The following is a 16,930-nucleotide window of genomic DNA, read 5'->3' on the forward strand; positions in this document are numbered from 1 at the left end:
GTGGATTGGCTTCCAGGTACAACTTCTTTTCTTCACAAAGCCATCACCTTCTTATGTGAGCATGAAACTAGCACTCTTCTCAGTCCCGGCCCTTGAGCAACTTTTCCAGTCTCGTAAATAACAGCTAACCAAAAGAAAAATCTCTTCCCTTATAGCACGAGTATCCAGGGATAAATGAACAAAGCATCACCAAGCACTCCTCCCTGAACCAATGCCAAAAGCTGACTCATTCTCTGCATGACATGGGTGGTTTCAACCGACCGTAAAGTGAAAGATCTGCTAGCAGGAACTTGATAGTGATGGCTCTTCCACACTCCACTCCGCTGATATTATGCAACAGACAACGATGTCATTTGACAAAGGAATTCTGTCAATAACTTCTGCTTTCTCTCCAAGGATAATGTTTGTTTTAACTTTCCAGCTGATTTTCCAAGTGTCTCTTCAATAATCTGACTCATTCTTATTTTTGCTACAAGGATCCTTTAACGATGCCACTAGAGTTTTAGTCTCTTATCTACCTTTAGCGATATAATATGCTAATTTTGTAATGGAAAGCATTATTGTGTGTTTGTCCTGGGAAACCTCAATAGTGTAACAGAGAAGCCACTGTGCTTTGTTTGAAAATGACACCAAAACATCCATGGCTTCATGCCACTATTGGACAGTTTCATAACAGGCAACTACTGGGGATTAGGAGCGAATGGATGGTAAACCCAATGATAAACAGTTTTGAGATAGTCATCGTCAAATCTCCGTTTGCACATTTCAATTTCAGTACTGTTTTGAAATCATCAGTCTCACAAATCCCCTTATTATACACACAGATTTACAGTTTACATTTGTAGTGGGATTCAGTTCTCTAAGTATGTTTATGACATTCTGAACTGTGACATTTACATTACCATTTTCATCACTATTTTCACTCTTCAATATACCACTTTTGAGCCAGTAATCTATTTTTGTGAAATAGGGATACAATTTAAGACCAGCAACAACATCAAAAAAATGCTATTTTAACAAATAAACAATAAGCAATGATATAAAAAGTCTATTAACCAAGATGAGGTGCACCATTTATGAAGTGTAAGCTATATTGACCGGGACAGTCTTCATAGTACAAACACAATTTTTAATATTGTAATGAGTATTAAGAACACAGTGGGATTTCTGCTGAAATCATAACTACTCTCATATCTCAAGGTCCCACATACTCTGCCACTCTACACCCCCTTTCCAACTCCCCACTGGTTGCCCTACCCTATCATGCTGGTCTTCTTGCTAATCTTTGAGCACATTCAAACCCATCCTCACCTTCATGCCTTCGCACTGGCTGTTCCCTCTGCCTGGAACACTTCCCCTCAGGAATCTGCATGATTTACTACTACTACCTTATCTACTTCTCTCACCTCCTTTTAAGTCTTTGATAAAGTCTCTTTCTCCATGAAGGCTACTCAACATTTATCCTGTTCTACTTTCTCTTCCTTCTAAAGTACTTACTTCCTTCCAGCATGCTACATAATTTACTTATTTATTTGACTTATTAAGTGTCTTCCACTCCCACTCCTCTACCCTCAATAGAATGAAAACTCCACAAGGGCAGGGACCTTTTTTCATCACTGGTATATCCCCAGCACCAAGATCAGAGACTGACTCATGGAAGGTGCTCAATGAATAGTAGTTGAATGAATTAATGAATGAATAAAATTCTGTCATTGCTGGTCCTTTCTAACCACCAAATCGTCTGCGGATCTTACATTAAGAATTAAACAGAAAATGGAGAGCCATCAAAGGTTTTTAAGCAAGAGAATTATACCAACAGAAATACACAAGGTCAGAGGATGATTGAAAGTTTGGAGAGGCTGGACGCAGAGAGTTTAGTTAAAAAGTCAGTCCATCAAAGAGAACAGATGAGTGGTTACAAGGGGGAAAGGAGGTGGGGGGTGGGCACAAAGGGTGAAGTGATGCACCCATAATATGACTGACAAATAATAATGTACAACTGAAATTTCACAAGGTTGTAAACTATCATAACCCCAACAACAACAACAACAAGTCAGTCCATGAAAGACGATGAAGGCCACAATTTTCCAAATAACTAGGCCTTCTTAAGAGGTTAATTTCAACCCTACAATACACATACCCATAGATATAAGATCAATGTTTGTGTAAACATATACACATATGTGCATGTACACACATAATCATATATGTTGAACAAATGTAGAAGAAGCTAAGGACATTTTTCTATCACACGGGTGTTTTTTGGTTTTTGGGGTTTTTTGCTGAGGAAGACTTGCCCTGAGCTAACATCAGTGGCAACCTACCTCTATTTTTTAGTATGTGGGCAAGCAGCACAGCATGGCTGCCAAAAGAACAATATAGGTCCACACCCGGGAACCCAGGCCGCCAAAGCAGAGCACACTGAACTTAATGACTAGGGCACTGGGGCTGGCCCTTATATGGGTATTCTTCATATATAAGTATGGGTCATAGTTAAGACCACCACACATCATAGTTTTCCTGGGAAAGCCCCAGTTTATAGTTTTTGATCTGGTGCCCCTTCCAGTTAGTATCCCCTTCTACTCTCAAAAGTGTCCTTGTCTGGACAAAAAAGTTACATGGTCATCCTACTTATTAAGGAGATACGTAAAATTCTTCTTATTCAGGCATGCTGACCAAGCATTAGAGTATTTTAGTGGAGTGGGTATGAAAAAGGTGACAGCCATAATCAATTATAACACCTACTGGCCAGCACTGCAAGCAAAATATTTCAAACAGGCGATTCTTTAAGCAAAGGAGCACAGCAGAACTAGGTGCCACAAGCTTCCTATCTCTAGCTTTGGAACCCACCCCTCACCCCCACCCCAGGTCACCTGCACAGTCTCAGACCCCCATGAGAATTTTCACGTGGTGAGCAGGCACATCAGGGTCTTCTCTGCAAGCCCTCTGTATGAAAAGCTGAGACCCACACCCAAGACCAGAGTCAGAAGAGGACAGAAAACAAAGGCTCTTCTATTACGCTCATGGCCCAGAGGGCTTGGAAACTAGCAGGATGCAGAGTCAAGTCTTCACAACAACATTTATGTTCTGAACTCTCAGTAAATATCCAAGGACTGAACCAAACACGAGATGTTGAAACTTGCATTCATATCTGCAAGAGCCATGCATCTATCCGCTCTGCAGGCAGGTTCTGCTGAAGCTGCTCTCCCACGTCACAGGGGTTGTCCCAATTCCTGCCAGCCCTAGGTAAACGGCAAGTGTTAATTCTTACTGTTCTTGAACACAATAATAACATAGGCTTAGAGCCACAGGAGACACTTAACAACTTAAGGATAAACCTGTTTTATTTCCTATATATGTAAATAGGTGACAAGCAATCAATCATCTCTCTCTTCTATCTTCCTTGCTATTTTTTTTCCGTATGCATTTTTTGCTTTAATTTTTTTTAACCTTTCTTATCTTTGCACTTAATAAATAAAAGACTGAGATAAAGCAAGATTCAAAGTCTGAGGTCAGGAGAGGATGGTAAAGAAAATAGTCAAGATCCCTCAATATTTAGGATGACCATATAATTCATCATCCAAACCAGGGCACTTTTAAACGTGAAAGGGGACATGTTTGAGCATTAAGAAAGGTCAAGAGGAATAAACTGGGACTGCTGCAGGCAAACCAAGAGGTCAGGTCACCCTTCTAACCCCTCATTCATACTCCCATACAAAAGGCATCCTGTGAGTAAAGAATGAAACTCTGCTGGGTCAGACAAGCTTCAGATATAGTCCTCTCCCCTTCAGGCCAGGCCTGCTCTCAACATCAAAGTGGAAAGCTTTTCACTGCATGCTGCCATTCCCCATACAACACACCACGCAAAACGGGTTCCATTTTTACCTAAGAAAGCATGCAGCAAGACACTAGAATGTGGATCCAGGCCAGGCCCACAGCAAGCCCCACGCCTGGAGCCCTGGGTTTCTCTTAAAGGAATCCTTCACAAGAGAGACAGCAACCTGGTGAGAGAGTACACAGATACCAGCCACGGATTTAACATGTATTTTGAATGTCAGATCCTTTCGTTGATGCCAGGGCACATGCTGAAACTGGGCAGAGCCCAAAAGCCACCTCTCCTGCAAAACACATTCATCCAGAAGAAAAGGCGTCTGTCCTCAACCACAGGCAACAACCTTAGTTTCTTTGCCTTTTGCTGAGAATGGTGATGCAAAAGGCTTTAAAGAGAGTAAGAAAATATGTTTTTCTCCCAAGTAACACTGCCCAAGTTAAACAGAACCAATGCTTACTTTTATTCCACACCTCCTGTTCAGAGGGGTCAAATATTGCTCATGTTCTTCATTAAATTTAGTCCTGTGACTGGTGAATATTAACTTACTGGAATATTTTCCCTCACATTCATAAGGAGGGAAGACCAGGTTTGCAATCTACAGCACATAAAGAATCTACAATGGTGGGAGGAGCAGAAAAGCTCCGGCCGGCCTGTCTCAAATGTTGAGAATGACTTTGATTTCTTCATGGACTCCACAGTCATCCATAAAGATTCATGGCCAAAGGCCGCTCAGTGCTGTGATGGAGGCAGTGGCAACGCAAGTGTCTTAGTCTCACAGAAGTAGAGTACTACCCACAGCTGAGAGGCTGGGAGCAAACGCTCGGACTTGGGAGACCACCTGTCACAGAGATGGTGAAAGAAACTCGTTTGAATTCATGCAGACAGGACTAATGGCCTTCCAGCTAGGAGACACTATGAGTCCAAGGGGCCATTGTATGAGCTAAGAGAGCTCCGACTGTTTTCCACCCATAGGTGGTACGATAGTCTTAAACTCAAAGACATTTTTGTTAATATAACTGCACTGCTTCACATAACCACAACTGAGGCCAAAATGTGTCAAAGAAATAATCAAAATCAATAGCACTAAGATGATTTTCCAATGTTCAAAGACAGGAGAAATTAACTGGTCAGGCTGCTGGATGGTAAGGTTATAATGGCTCTTTTGGGAGATCAAAATTATGTTCTCCCCACCCTACCCCACCTCCCAACAGTGAAGTGGATCATTTCTGCAGAATACAATAACCCTTTATGCTGGGCTTCTCTTGTCCGCCAGCGATGCCATCTGTCTCCCACACTATATAAACAAGCCCCGCAGGAATCTTCTGATGACCAAACAGATTAGCAAGCTCCAGATTTTCACACCATTAATAACATCCCCATGCAGATTAGGCCTCTTACTTTAATAAGACCAAAGATAAGCTTAATAACTGATCCTTCTTTGTTTATAGGCAACGTGAGTGTCATTTTAAAGGTAACCTCTCAGTACACACAGCCATCTGTTGGGAAGGGGTGGGGGGAGGGGAGCTCTCTCTAGGCAACAGAAGAAATGAGCCCTTGAGGGAATAGGAGAAATAGTAAAATGAAAATCACACTGATAAGACAAACGAATACATGAAATTTCACCAGGTCTCATAGAGGTCGCTACCAGTTACATTAAAATCTTTTTCTTCTAAATTATACAAAACTATTCAAAAAAAAAAGACAAGTTTCACACTTTGACAGAAGGATATGCATAAGAATAATTCAGAGTTGGCTTGACTCTGGGACAGAGAAGGCAGAAATCGCAGCAGGAAGGCTGAAGGCCCCCAGGAAGTTTGCCCACCGTCCACCTCTATCTGTGATGATCGCTAACGCTTTCCTTCTCCAAGTTTAATATCCACTGATCCCTTGTAACTCCAACTGGAAGCTCTCGGTATGTCTCCAAAGACTTCCAACTCCAAAAGAAAGACATGCGCCTGTAAAGGTGTTCCTAACATTACTCCTAAGAAGCAAGGCAAACACTTGAGCACGGCTAACAGAGGAGACCCGGCGTAGAAGCGCCGGCTCTCTGCAGTTGCACGTCCTCGGAAACGTCTACGTCTGAATCCGCGGCCCCAGCTTCCTCCAGGCCCCAGGCCCCAGCAGCGGAGCATCACAGCACATTCCGAACCGAAAGGAAAGGAAGCCTCCTCTCCCGCAAGGGATGCTCCAATGAGCTCAGAAGTGTCCGCTCCCCGGGAGAACCGAACCCCGAAACACGCCCCGGTGCCTCTCACCCGCGTTTCAAGACAGCGGAAGCCGAAATGTCAAATGAATGACCGCGCCGGGGCGCGAGCGAGGACAACAAAGCCCCGGCCCGCCGTCCGGGGGCTGCGGCCGCGCACTCACCTGGCCGGCTGGCCGGGCCGGGCCGGGCCGCGGGCGGGAGGGCGCCCCGCAGTCGGCCCGCAGTCGCCCGGGCCCGCGGCCCCGCGCCCTCCGGCCGCTCGGCGCGCGCCGCGGGGACAGCAGGCGGCCGGGGGCGCCGCCGCGCGTCGCATGCAGCTCCCGGCGCCGAGGGACCCTGCGCTGCCGTCCCCGAGCCCGCGACCCGAGGCGGCGACGAGAGAGACGCGGCGCGGGCAGAGGCGCCCGGCGCGCCCTCAGCGGCCCGTCCCGCCGCCCTGCGCCGCGCGCGGGCCCTCGGCTCGCCTTTGTGCTGGCATCCTCCTTGGCCGCCGGCGCCCCTCGGCGCTGCCCGGCCGCCCCGCGCCGCCCGCCCCGGGCTACGCCGCGCCCCCCGCGCGCCCCGCCGATCGTGTCGAGTCAGCAGCGGCGGCGGCGGGGACGCGCGAAGCCATGGCTCCCGCCCGCGCTCCGAGGTCCCCGCTCGCGGGCGCTCGCTCTCCAGGCGTCGCCCGCGAGCAGCGCGCCGGCCCGCCGGGCCCCCTCGCGCCGCTCCCCGCCTGCCGGCCGGCCGCCCGCCGCCCCCTTTCCCCGGCCCGCAGGGGCGAAGGCTTCGGCCCGCTCACCTCCGGCGCCCCGGCGCCCCTCCCACGAGCCGCCCGCGCGCCAGGGGCCCGCGCCTCCCTGCGGGGCGCCGGGCTGGGGGCGTCCTGCACTTCGGGGACCAGGGGAAGAGAGGCGGGGGCGAGGGGGACGGAAGGGACAGCCAAACCTGGGCCAGCTGGACCTGCCCGAGGAAGGTGCGGGAGAGCGGGCGGGTGCTGCGGGGCGGAGGACGAATCCCGAGGCTGCGGCGGAGCCGAGCTGCTCTCCTTCTGCGACGCCGAAGGACATGAGGGTTCTGCGAGGCGCCGCGGAGGAAGGAGGAGACCCTCTGAGGTCATGCAGGCAGGTCTGTTCCTAAATCCCACCGGAAAGCTGAATGGAGGAGTGTCATGACTCGGTTTCCCCAACTGCAAGGGCAAGGCGGTAATACTCATGTCACCTACACGGGGTGTGGTCACGACTAAAAATGGATTACTGAAAGCGCGCCGAGCTGCTCTGCCTAAAGAGGGCACTAAAATTAAAAATTTCTGTATCGATACTTCCAGCTGTCTACTTACGTCTTCTGTAGCATCTTTATTGACTCAGTCCCACTTCGGAGAAACAGTAAAAACGCTGAAATGTGAGGATATTGCCCCCTCTGCATGGTATCCGTCCGGATATGGGAAAGATTTACTCGATTTTACAGTTTTATAGCCATATGGAGGAAGTCCCAAACATTTCTTCCCCCTCCCTCCCACCAAATAATGGGTATCTGTATTTGGGGATTTTTGAGGATGTGCTGTCAGTATTATCCATCTCTCTGTCTTTTGTAGTAACAGCGGTTCTTTTTTCCTTTGGGAATTACCCCTCCCCCTCGCCCACGAGTCTTTGTAGTTCCGGAATAATACTGACACCTCCTACCCTCTGTCCCCAGTCATCATATTCCAGACGACAGTGATTGCTTCTAGGATGGGCATATTGGTCCAGGAACTCAATCTGGGGCTTTTGCTGAATCAGTTCAGAAAAAGAAGCCCTTTAAACCAGGATAACTAATTTGAAAGAGTATAAACCAGTGATCACAAGTACCACCAGTGCATGTGAAGGATGCCAACTTCAAGTAGGCTCAGGAGGCAAATATGTCTGAAGTGAACTCCATCCCTGAAGCCAATAAATCCACCTCCTCTTGATTGCCTCAGGTCAGTTTCAGTTGTGTTCTGTCACGTGTCTCAAAAAGCCCTGACTCATTATTCCCCTGGATCTATCCATCCCAGGCACCATTGCTATGGCACCCCACGGAACTGATGAAACACACACACACACACACACACACACACACACACACACAGAGCCGGCAAAAAAAAACTCCTGTTCTGTTCCGACTGGAAGAATAGGGATCCCGAGAGATCTCCTGTGATGTTCTCAATGTACAATTTGCTCTAGACCCAGCAATCCCACACCTGCAACCCTTAACCCCTTGTATTGATTAATCACTATGTTACAATCTAGCTTTAAACCAAAAGCATAAAAATAGAGCCAAAATGGATCATTAGTGCTTCTCTTAAGTTTAAAAAAAAAAAAAAAAACTTTTTTCTCTCACTTTAAAAGGTGAGCCTCTTGGGGCCAGCCTGTGGCTGAGTGGTTAAGTTTGCACGCTCTGCTTCAGTGACCCAGAGTTTCACTGGTTAGGATCCTGGACGCAGATGTGGCACTGCTCATCAAGCCATGCTGAGGCAGCATCCCACATGCCACAACTAGAAGGACCCACAACTAAAAATACACAACTATGTACCCAGCAGCTTTGGGGAGAAAAATAAAATCTTTAAAAAAAAAAAAAGGTGAACCACATCTGTCTTTAAAACTATCTATACATCCAGCATTAAACCTGAGGCGATGGTGTCAAATAATAGTAAGAGCAAAGTCATCCTAAAATCCCAGACTTGCAAAAGTGTGTAAAGGTGAGGTTCTTTCACACCACACTCTGCCTCCACCTTCACCACCACTACCCAGTTTGGGTCTCCCCTCCACAGGATCCCTGACTGGTTCTCATCTAACCTCTTCATAAACCAGTCCCGTAAGGAAAACTCAGTATTTCACAAGCTGGTCAATTCTATGTCGAAACTGGCCTAACATTAGAAAGTGATTCCTTACATTGAGTCAAAATACTTCTTTCTCCTCACAGGACTCCAAGTACTAAAGACAGACTTGGGAACCTCTTGAATTGTCTCTTCCAAGATCTTTGCATGGCCCTTAACTGCTCGTCGTATGACGGAGGGTCCTGACCCTTCCCCGTCCTGGGTTACTGCCTCTCTGTGAATGTGCTCAAGTTTGTGAACACTCCTCCTCAAGTGTAGTGTCCGAAGCTAAACCCAGAGGCAGAGTCCAAGAAAGTTAAACTTCAAGCCCCTTCCAACCCTGCAGAAGGGGTCCTAGAAGTGTGTTCTAGGTGGTCTTATGATTCTGTAAAAGTTTCAAAAGTAATATTTTAATCTCAAGAGTCTCTTTTCACTCTAACTTCTCTTCTGTCTTAATTCCCCTTGTGTCTGGAAGCGCTGGAGTGGTTACAGGCCATTTTGAGGATCTGGCTAAGGGGGAGTTGAGTTAGTTAAGTGGAATGAATTTATGTGGTTCATGGGCATTATAACCCATCTAACAGTGACATCTATTCTGACTGCTCCAAGGCCTACCATCAACTGGGCCACTTGGTGTCATGACATGAAGGTGGAAGGCCAAAGAATGTCAGCAAATGAATGCTGATACTTCAGGACCCCAGGACCCCAGCGGGGAAGTATATAGGCAATGAGGTAGACAATGTCTGAAGTGTAAAGACCCAGAACCAGAATGCGCAAAATGCTCCCACATCTTATTCTTTATATGCAGAAGAAACTTGGTAGAGATTTTCCCAAATTTGACAGCCGGCTTAAAAATGTATGTAACTTTCCCAATTATGAATTGTGGACTGGAAAGAAATTCTTCTAAGCGATCAACGAGAAAAACAAATTTCAATCAACTATGCCAGCAGAAAGCATGCTACTGTAATATCTGTTAACTCTATAGAACAAAATGTGACAAAATCATTTTCAGATGAAGAAGAAATCAAAGAGTATGCAGCCAAAACATATTTTTAAAAGTATTGTAAAGGTATATTAGGCAGTTAATTAATTTTTTTAAAATCATGGTATTTTTCTGGATTTGGTGATGTCTGGTACTTGGGAATTTTTGTAATTTATTGTGATTTTTAAATTTAAAATATTATTTTTCGTTCCTCCTTTTATACTTATGCATTCTTTTCTTAAAGAAGGCTCTGAATGGTATAATCTTCAGACTCCACAAAATGTGGATCCGTATTGAACCTGATACTGTGAATATGGTCTAATATTATAGCATTCAGAGAGTAGGAACTTCCAACTGAAGAAATGACTCATTAATCGCAAAATACTTTGAGACATCCATTCCTGTTATGTGTTATCTATCAACCATCATAAGTGACTAGTTACAACTAGGAAATTTAGAGCATGACTGAGGGATATCCATTTGAATGCCAAAATATATTCTTAAATGTGTTACAACTTTTCCATCTTTTAAAGAAAGTGTATCAAACCTAATTGACTCATTATTTTCATGGTGACTATGATTTATTTACTTTGCTATGACTCAGTGATGCCCATAGAAGCTAAGTAGGTGTAAATACATTTGCCTCCACACTAAATGGCCACAGGCTACCATAGTTTTTGTTGTTGTCATTCTTTAAGAGCCACTTTTTCCTTAGAACCCCATATTTTTCCTACATATTACCTTTTCTTTTCTTGATAATCTTTCTTATCTCATTCTAAGTTCCTGCTTATGGTCTGGTATGGAATTGATAGACTAGGGAAGTATTCGCATTAGAACTTTGTCTAGAATGGCTTGTGGAGGGAGGCATTGCAGTGAATGAAGTACGTGAGGTTTAGTGCATACATTTTGTGGCATCAATTTTTCTTTTTTAAAGATTGGCACCTGAGCTAACATCTGTTGCCAATCTTTTTCTTCTTCTTCTTCTTCTCCCCAAAGTCCCCCAGTACATAGTTGCATATTCTAGTTGTGAGTGCCTCTGGTTGTGCTATATGGGGCGCTGCCTCAGCATGGCCTGACAAGCAGTGCCATCTCGGCACCCGGGATCCCAACCGGAGAAACCCCACGCCACCACAGCAGAGTGCGCAAACCCAACCACTCGACCATGGGGCCAGCCTCTGCATTGATGTATTTTGGTTGCTCAGAACGTCTTGTTTTCTTCCAATTTCTCACCCATTACCAATGGTAGGAAGCTCTGAGTTCTCCCTTTCATATATTTAAGTAAATATTTAATAACCACTTACTATAAGCCAGGCACTCTTCTAAGTGTTGAGGATATGAAAGTAGAGAGAATTGACAAAAATCCGTGCCTTGTGAGGCTTATATTCTAATGGTCAAGTAATAAGCAAGATGTGGCAGAAAGTGTTAAAGTTTACAATATCCATATGTTCCTCTACATTTTCCAGTCTCCTTTGCATTTAGTAGAGCCAGGTAACTACTTCCGGCAAATAGAATTTAAGCAGCAGTGACGGGTGTCACTTCTGGCTGTGAAGGTTCAGAATTCGATGTGACTTCTCTCATTCTCTTCACCTTCACTGGATACCGCAGAGGTCAAGTGTTGAAATGGTGTCATCTCAAGAGGGAAGGAGCCTGGATCCCTGAACCATCAGTTGAGGAGAGGTAACTAAGACTGCGATGTGAGCCAGAAATAAAGTGTTCAGCTACTTAGATGTGGGAGTTATTTCTTACAGCAGCCAGTATTAATGACCCTGATGACAATGGAAATTGATACCTTGAAATAAAGTATTGTTATAATTAAAACCTGAAATATGTGGCATTTACTTAGGAGTTCAGTAACAAGTAGCAAGAAAACTGATATTGGAAGCTAAGAAGATAGTGAGAATAATATGCAGTGGCAAAACAATTAGTAAAATATTGCCGCGATAAATTACCTTGTGACACTGAGTCAGCAGCTCTCAGGTAAGTGACTTGAAAGAATCAATTAGCAAGTGATGGAAACTATGGGTTGCACATGGCAATGGATCACAAGAAAGAGATGAGTTCAGGAAAGAAATAGCCCGTTTTCAAAAAGAAATGAAAAAGAGTTAATGATCGAGAGTCTAGAAATGTCAATCTGTGTGCAGGTAGAAAGGCTGACTGCCTTTAGTTTCCAAGCAGTAAAAGATGGGATTTATAAAGGCTTTAAGAGACAAAGCCTCAGTGAAACTCCACCAGGGAAAAGACCAAATTTGAAGGTGTGGTCAGATAGCTTCAGGGTTACCATTAAGTTGAGAGAGGTTTAAAGTTTATATTTAGAAGAAACACTTTGGGTGTAGTTACCAGCACGTGTAACTGACCGGAAGCAAAACATCAGAAACCTATTTATTTCAGAGGAAATTATATTACCAAAGAAACTATTAGCCAAGACTAAAAAAATCTTTATCAGGTCAAGACTTTAGAACAATTTTCCATGTGCAGGAAGCAGGTTTTGAACGCTGTGCACCCCCAAGGAGATCCCATATATTGTTCTTCATTTCATATGTGGCCAGGGAGGGTAATGGGGAAGAAAGCACCTCACAGAGGAGATAAGGGGTTGGATGGAGCTAGAGGAGAACAAAAGGTGAGGAAGGTCCTCTCTGAGAGCAAAACCAGAATTTACTCATGAAACGTCCCAAATTGCTAGGGCGGGCATACCTCATAGTGCCTACCCATAGTATTTCAGAATTACTCTGGACAAGAGACTGCTGTGTGTCTTCCATTCTTTTCTTTTCCAAATGTGAATACCTATTGTGGGTAGCCATATTTCTATAGCGGATTTTAGAGGAGGCAGGTATCTCGTCCATTTGGGCAATGTGTTGTTATACCATAAGGCACCACATCCGGACTTGATAGAGAGCACTGCACATCACCCAAAGACCTAGAAAACAGTGGCTGGATTGTCCTCCTTAGGGAGAAAATGACTGTTTTTTAAATACGGGAATGCATTAGTTTTCTATTGTTGCTTGACAAATTGCTGCAAACTTAGTGGTTTAAAACTATACACATCTATTGTCTCACAGTTTCTGTGGGTTGTAAATCTGGACGCAGCTTAACTGGGACCTCTGCTGATGGTCTCATAAGGCTGCAATCAAGGCGTCTGCTGGGCTGCATTCTCATCCGAAGGCTCGACTGCAGAAAAATCCACTCACTCACTGTGTTGGCAGAATTCATTTCCTCCTGGCTCCAGACCAAATGACATCATTTCTTCAAAGCTAGCAGGAGAATCTATCTTTCCAGTCTTCTAAGACAGAGTCTTATATAACATGACTTAATCAAGTGAGTACCATTTTATCATTTTTGCCACATTCTAATGGTTAGAAGCAAGTTACCGATCTCACCCACACTCAAGGAAAGGGTTTTTATCAGGACATGACTCAATGGAGAACTTAACTCATTGTCTGCCACAGGGAAAAAGGGAACAGATGGATATTTGATAACCAGAAGGCAAATGTCTTAGTTTTTACTAATCGCTATGTGCTCCTGTATTTTTCCCAGGCTGCCTCATGGATAAGTGGTCTTGTCGCTAGCTCTATCGAATGACATGTGAGTAGAACTAATGTGGGTCATTTCTAGACTGAGGTGGTTAATCATACTATATACCTTTCTTACCTCCTCTTCCCCCTTCCCTAGACCAGGAAGGCCACATGTTGAAAGATGGCAGCACTGCAACATAGAAGTCTGGCTTTGTGAGTACTGCTTGGAAAAGAGCCACCCAGGAGAATAGCACCACTTGTGCCCAGATTGAGACAGGAGTAAGAAATAAACGCTTACCATGTTAAGCCATTCATATTTGGGGGTTATTTGTATAAAAGGTTTGAAAGGGTTGAATATTAGATAGGGGAGGAAAACAGCCTCCCTGAGAAAACGACTTTTAAATAAAGACCTGAGAGAAGTGAAGGACCAGCCACTCAGGCATTTGGGGGAGGAGCATTCCAGAAAGAAGGAACAGCAAGTACAGAGGTGCTGAGATGGGAGATGAATAAATAGCATCTTATTGTATTAAGGTTTTGTCCACAAGCACCTGGTTTTTAAGATATTTTAGAGTAGTGTTTCCCCATCCCCCAATTTTTTTAATGTATTTTTTTATGCACTTCATTTGTTCATTCATTCAAAAAGAGTTAAGTGTTTCAGGGGCTAATATAAAGGTATGACTGTAACGTGAGTACATTTGTGATTCCATTGCAAAGGTATTATTACTATTAATACTTGTATGTTTCTTTATTTCATCCTAAATTTGATCTTTTCTACTTGAAATTAAAATTTATTTTTTGAATTTAAGAAGAAAAGCCCACCTGGTAAAATTAGCCTGATAAATTTAAAGAATCTCTTTAGATTAATTCTGTCTTTTTAGTTGAAAAAGCTTCAGTCTCCCAGACTTTGCCCCCTCCCCCAAGCAAGTGCCTGGGAGGAGAGGTGGCAGTGGAGGCTTATGTCTTAAGTGACCATGTGACAGCAGCTGAGGTGCTGAATCCAGATGTCCACATAGCATCCTCTGGATCTATGCTGGCCTCTCATGGGGAGTGGCTGTCTGGGCTGCCCCGACTGTAGAAAATTAACTGGTCCCACCTCTGGGTATTCAGCTGGTGAAAGCTGCTAAAGCCTGTGGCTACTGTGACTCACTGTCTGATCTCCCAGCTTCCAGGGGGCCCAGCGTTAATCCCTGGCTGATTGGGCCTCCTCGTAGTTGCTGCTTCTGCTATGGATGCCTCTATATTTCTGTTGTAGGGGAGGAAGACAATTCCTCTACCCTCTAGGCCCTTCTGGCTGGCCTAAGAATTAAATTGGCATGAGACAGAATAACAGGAGAAAATCAAACAAAGCTTTTATTACACGTATACATGGGAGAAACCCAGAAAAACTCAGTAACTCCCAGAATGGCTGAGGTTGCCACCTAAAACACCTCTTCAGCTAAAGACAAAGGAGGATGTTGCGGGTAGGGGAGTCAGTTACAGGAGATTACCAGAAAAAGCACAGTAAACAAGAGTAAGGTTATTATGCAGATTTAAATCCTTGCCTTCTGCATTGATAAGAGTTTCTAGAGATAAGGTCATCCTCCCTCTTCCGTGTACAGAGAGGGAGACACCTTTAAGATGGAGATTTCCCTTACAAATGTTAATGTCTTTTACAAGGGTAATTTCTACCTGGTTTTCAGAGCTTCTCCCATGTCTGCAGTTTCTTAAAGGTAACCAGCCCAAAATAATTCCCATGCCAAAGAGACACATCTTGAGGTGAAAATTCTGCTCCCCTGCACTGTCATATGTGCTGTCTACTCCATGGCCTAGGCCATACCTCCCATGGGCTCTACTGTGGACTCACCTCACCTTTCATCACCTCTGGTCTTATGACAGTCCCTCCATTCTCAGTGCAGCTGCTTTCCATGTTCCTCTTATCAGCATGTGGTTAGTTCTGAGGCCCATCCTCAGCAAGGAAACTGAGGCAGACTCAGCAAAGTTAAACTCACAGTTTCCCTCTGCCTAACTACACTGTGCCCCTGAACTTACTTTGATGCAGCTGCCCTCAAGTTGGTGCCAGGGCAGCCTGTCAGGCAACCTCCTTACTAAACCTTAAATATAAACTGAAGAGGATTCTGGGAAGATAGTGGCGAAAGCACCGGGAATCTGTCTCCCCAGTGGACAACAATTGTACCATCAGAATCTGTCTGATGTAACTATTTTAGAAACCTGAAGCCTGTTGAAGGCTTGCAACTTCCATGGGAAGATCTGGATGGTAAATTGTGGTTAATTTAGGCCAATTTCAGCTCTTAGCACAGTAGCTGCTACCCATCCCCCAACCCCAGCCATGTGGCAGGCAGCTGTGCATGTGTTCCTGGAGCAGCTTTTACACAGCTTGTGGGAATTGGGGTGGGCAAAAAGGACCCTGTCCTCCAAATCTCAGGGATCTGTGCTTTGATCACTGATTGCTGTGTCTGATCACAGAGGTATAGACAAAGAGGAGTGTAGCCATTGCTGTTGCACCTACCTCACCCCTTGATGCAAGCCTCTCCCCCTCCAGCTGAAGTGACTTCCAGGGGATTTAAAGAGTTGCTGCCCTTTTTTTCCCCTTTGGTTTTTGCTTTTTGCCCTTTTGAGAGCTACACATTAAAGACTAGGAAATTCAAAGACTGCTGCATATATGAGAAAAATTAGAAACTGACCATGCATTCCCAGAAAGGCTCAGAAAAGACCCGAGAAGACCTTAAGTTTACACCTCAGGCTGGTCCTTGATCCAGAGACAGCCTACAATGATAAAAAAAAAAAGAAAGAAAGAAAGAAAGAAAGAAAACACACAATAACAAAAAACAGCAAACCCTAGGGAAGGGTGAGAATCTGATTTTCAGAGTCACCATATTATTAGATTTGAGTAAAACCAAAAATCACAAGGCATACAAAGAAACAAGAAAATATGGCCCATTTAAAGGAAAACAATAAATCAACAGAAACTGTGAAAAAGACCTAATGGCAGAAATACTAGACAAACAACTGTCTTAAAGATGCTCAAGGAACTAAAGGAAGATGTGGAGAAAGTCAAGAAAATGATATGTGAACAAAATGGAAATATCAATACCAATAAAGATATAGAAAACCTAAAAAAGAAAAAAAATAGAAATGCTGGAGCTGAAAAGTACAACAACTGAAATGAAAAATCCACCAGAGGCTTTCATAGGCAGATATGAGCAGGCAGAAGAAAGAATCAGCAAACTTAAAGATAAAACGATGGAAATTATTGAGTCTGAGGAACAGAAGGAAAAAAGATTGAAGAAATGTGAACAGAGACTAAGGAACCAGTAGGACACCATTAAACAGAACAACATATGTATCATGGGAGTCCCAGAAGGGGAAGAGACAGAGAAAGGGGCAGAAAGAATATTTGAAGAAATAATGTCTGCAAATCCCCAAATTTGATGAAATCCATGAATATTAACATCCAGGAAGCTCAACAAACTCGAAGCAAGATCAACTCAAAGAGACCCATGCTGAGACACACAATAATCAAACTATCAAAAGCCAAAGACAGAAAATCCTATAAGCAGCAAGAGAGAAGTGAATCATCACAGACAAGTAT

The 16,930-nt window shown here is 44.3% G+C and overlaps 1 protein-coding gene across 3 annotated transcripts in view; it reads right to left on the reverse strand.

Moving 5' to 3' along the window:
* Window positions 1-7,348, reverse strand: part of HECW2 (HECT, C2 and WW domain containing E3 ubiquitin protein ligase 2) — a 380,997-nt gene extending 373,649 nt beyond the window's left edge. For 2 of the 3 annotated variants that reach the window (XR_011502957.1, XM_014835216.3), the window contains exon 1: window positions 6,969-7,348. The gene's annotated coding sequence lies outside the window, so the exon portion shown is untranslated. Of the gene's footprint in view, window positions 1-6,199; window positions 6,339-6,968 lie in introns of those variants that run through there. The other variant, XM_070508281.1, reaches the window with a different exon arrangement.
* Between the last annotated feature and the right edge of the window lie 9,582 nt (window positions 7,349-16,930).

Source organism: Equus asinus, chromosome 4 (genome assembly GCF_041296235.1).
Source record: "Equus asinus isolate D_3611 breed Donkey chromosome 4, EquAss-T2T_v2, whole genome shotgun sequence".
Lineage (NCBI taxonomy): Eukaryota > Metazoa > Chordata > Mammalia > Perissodactyla > Equidae > Equus > Equus asinus.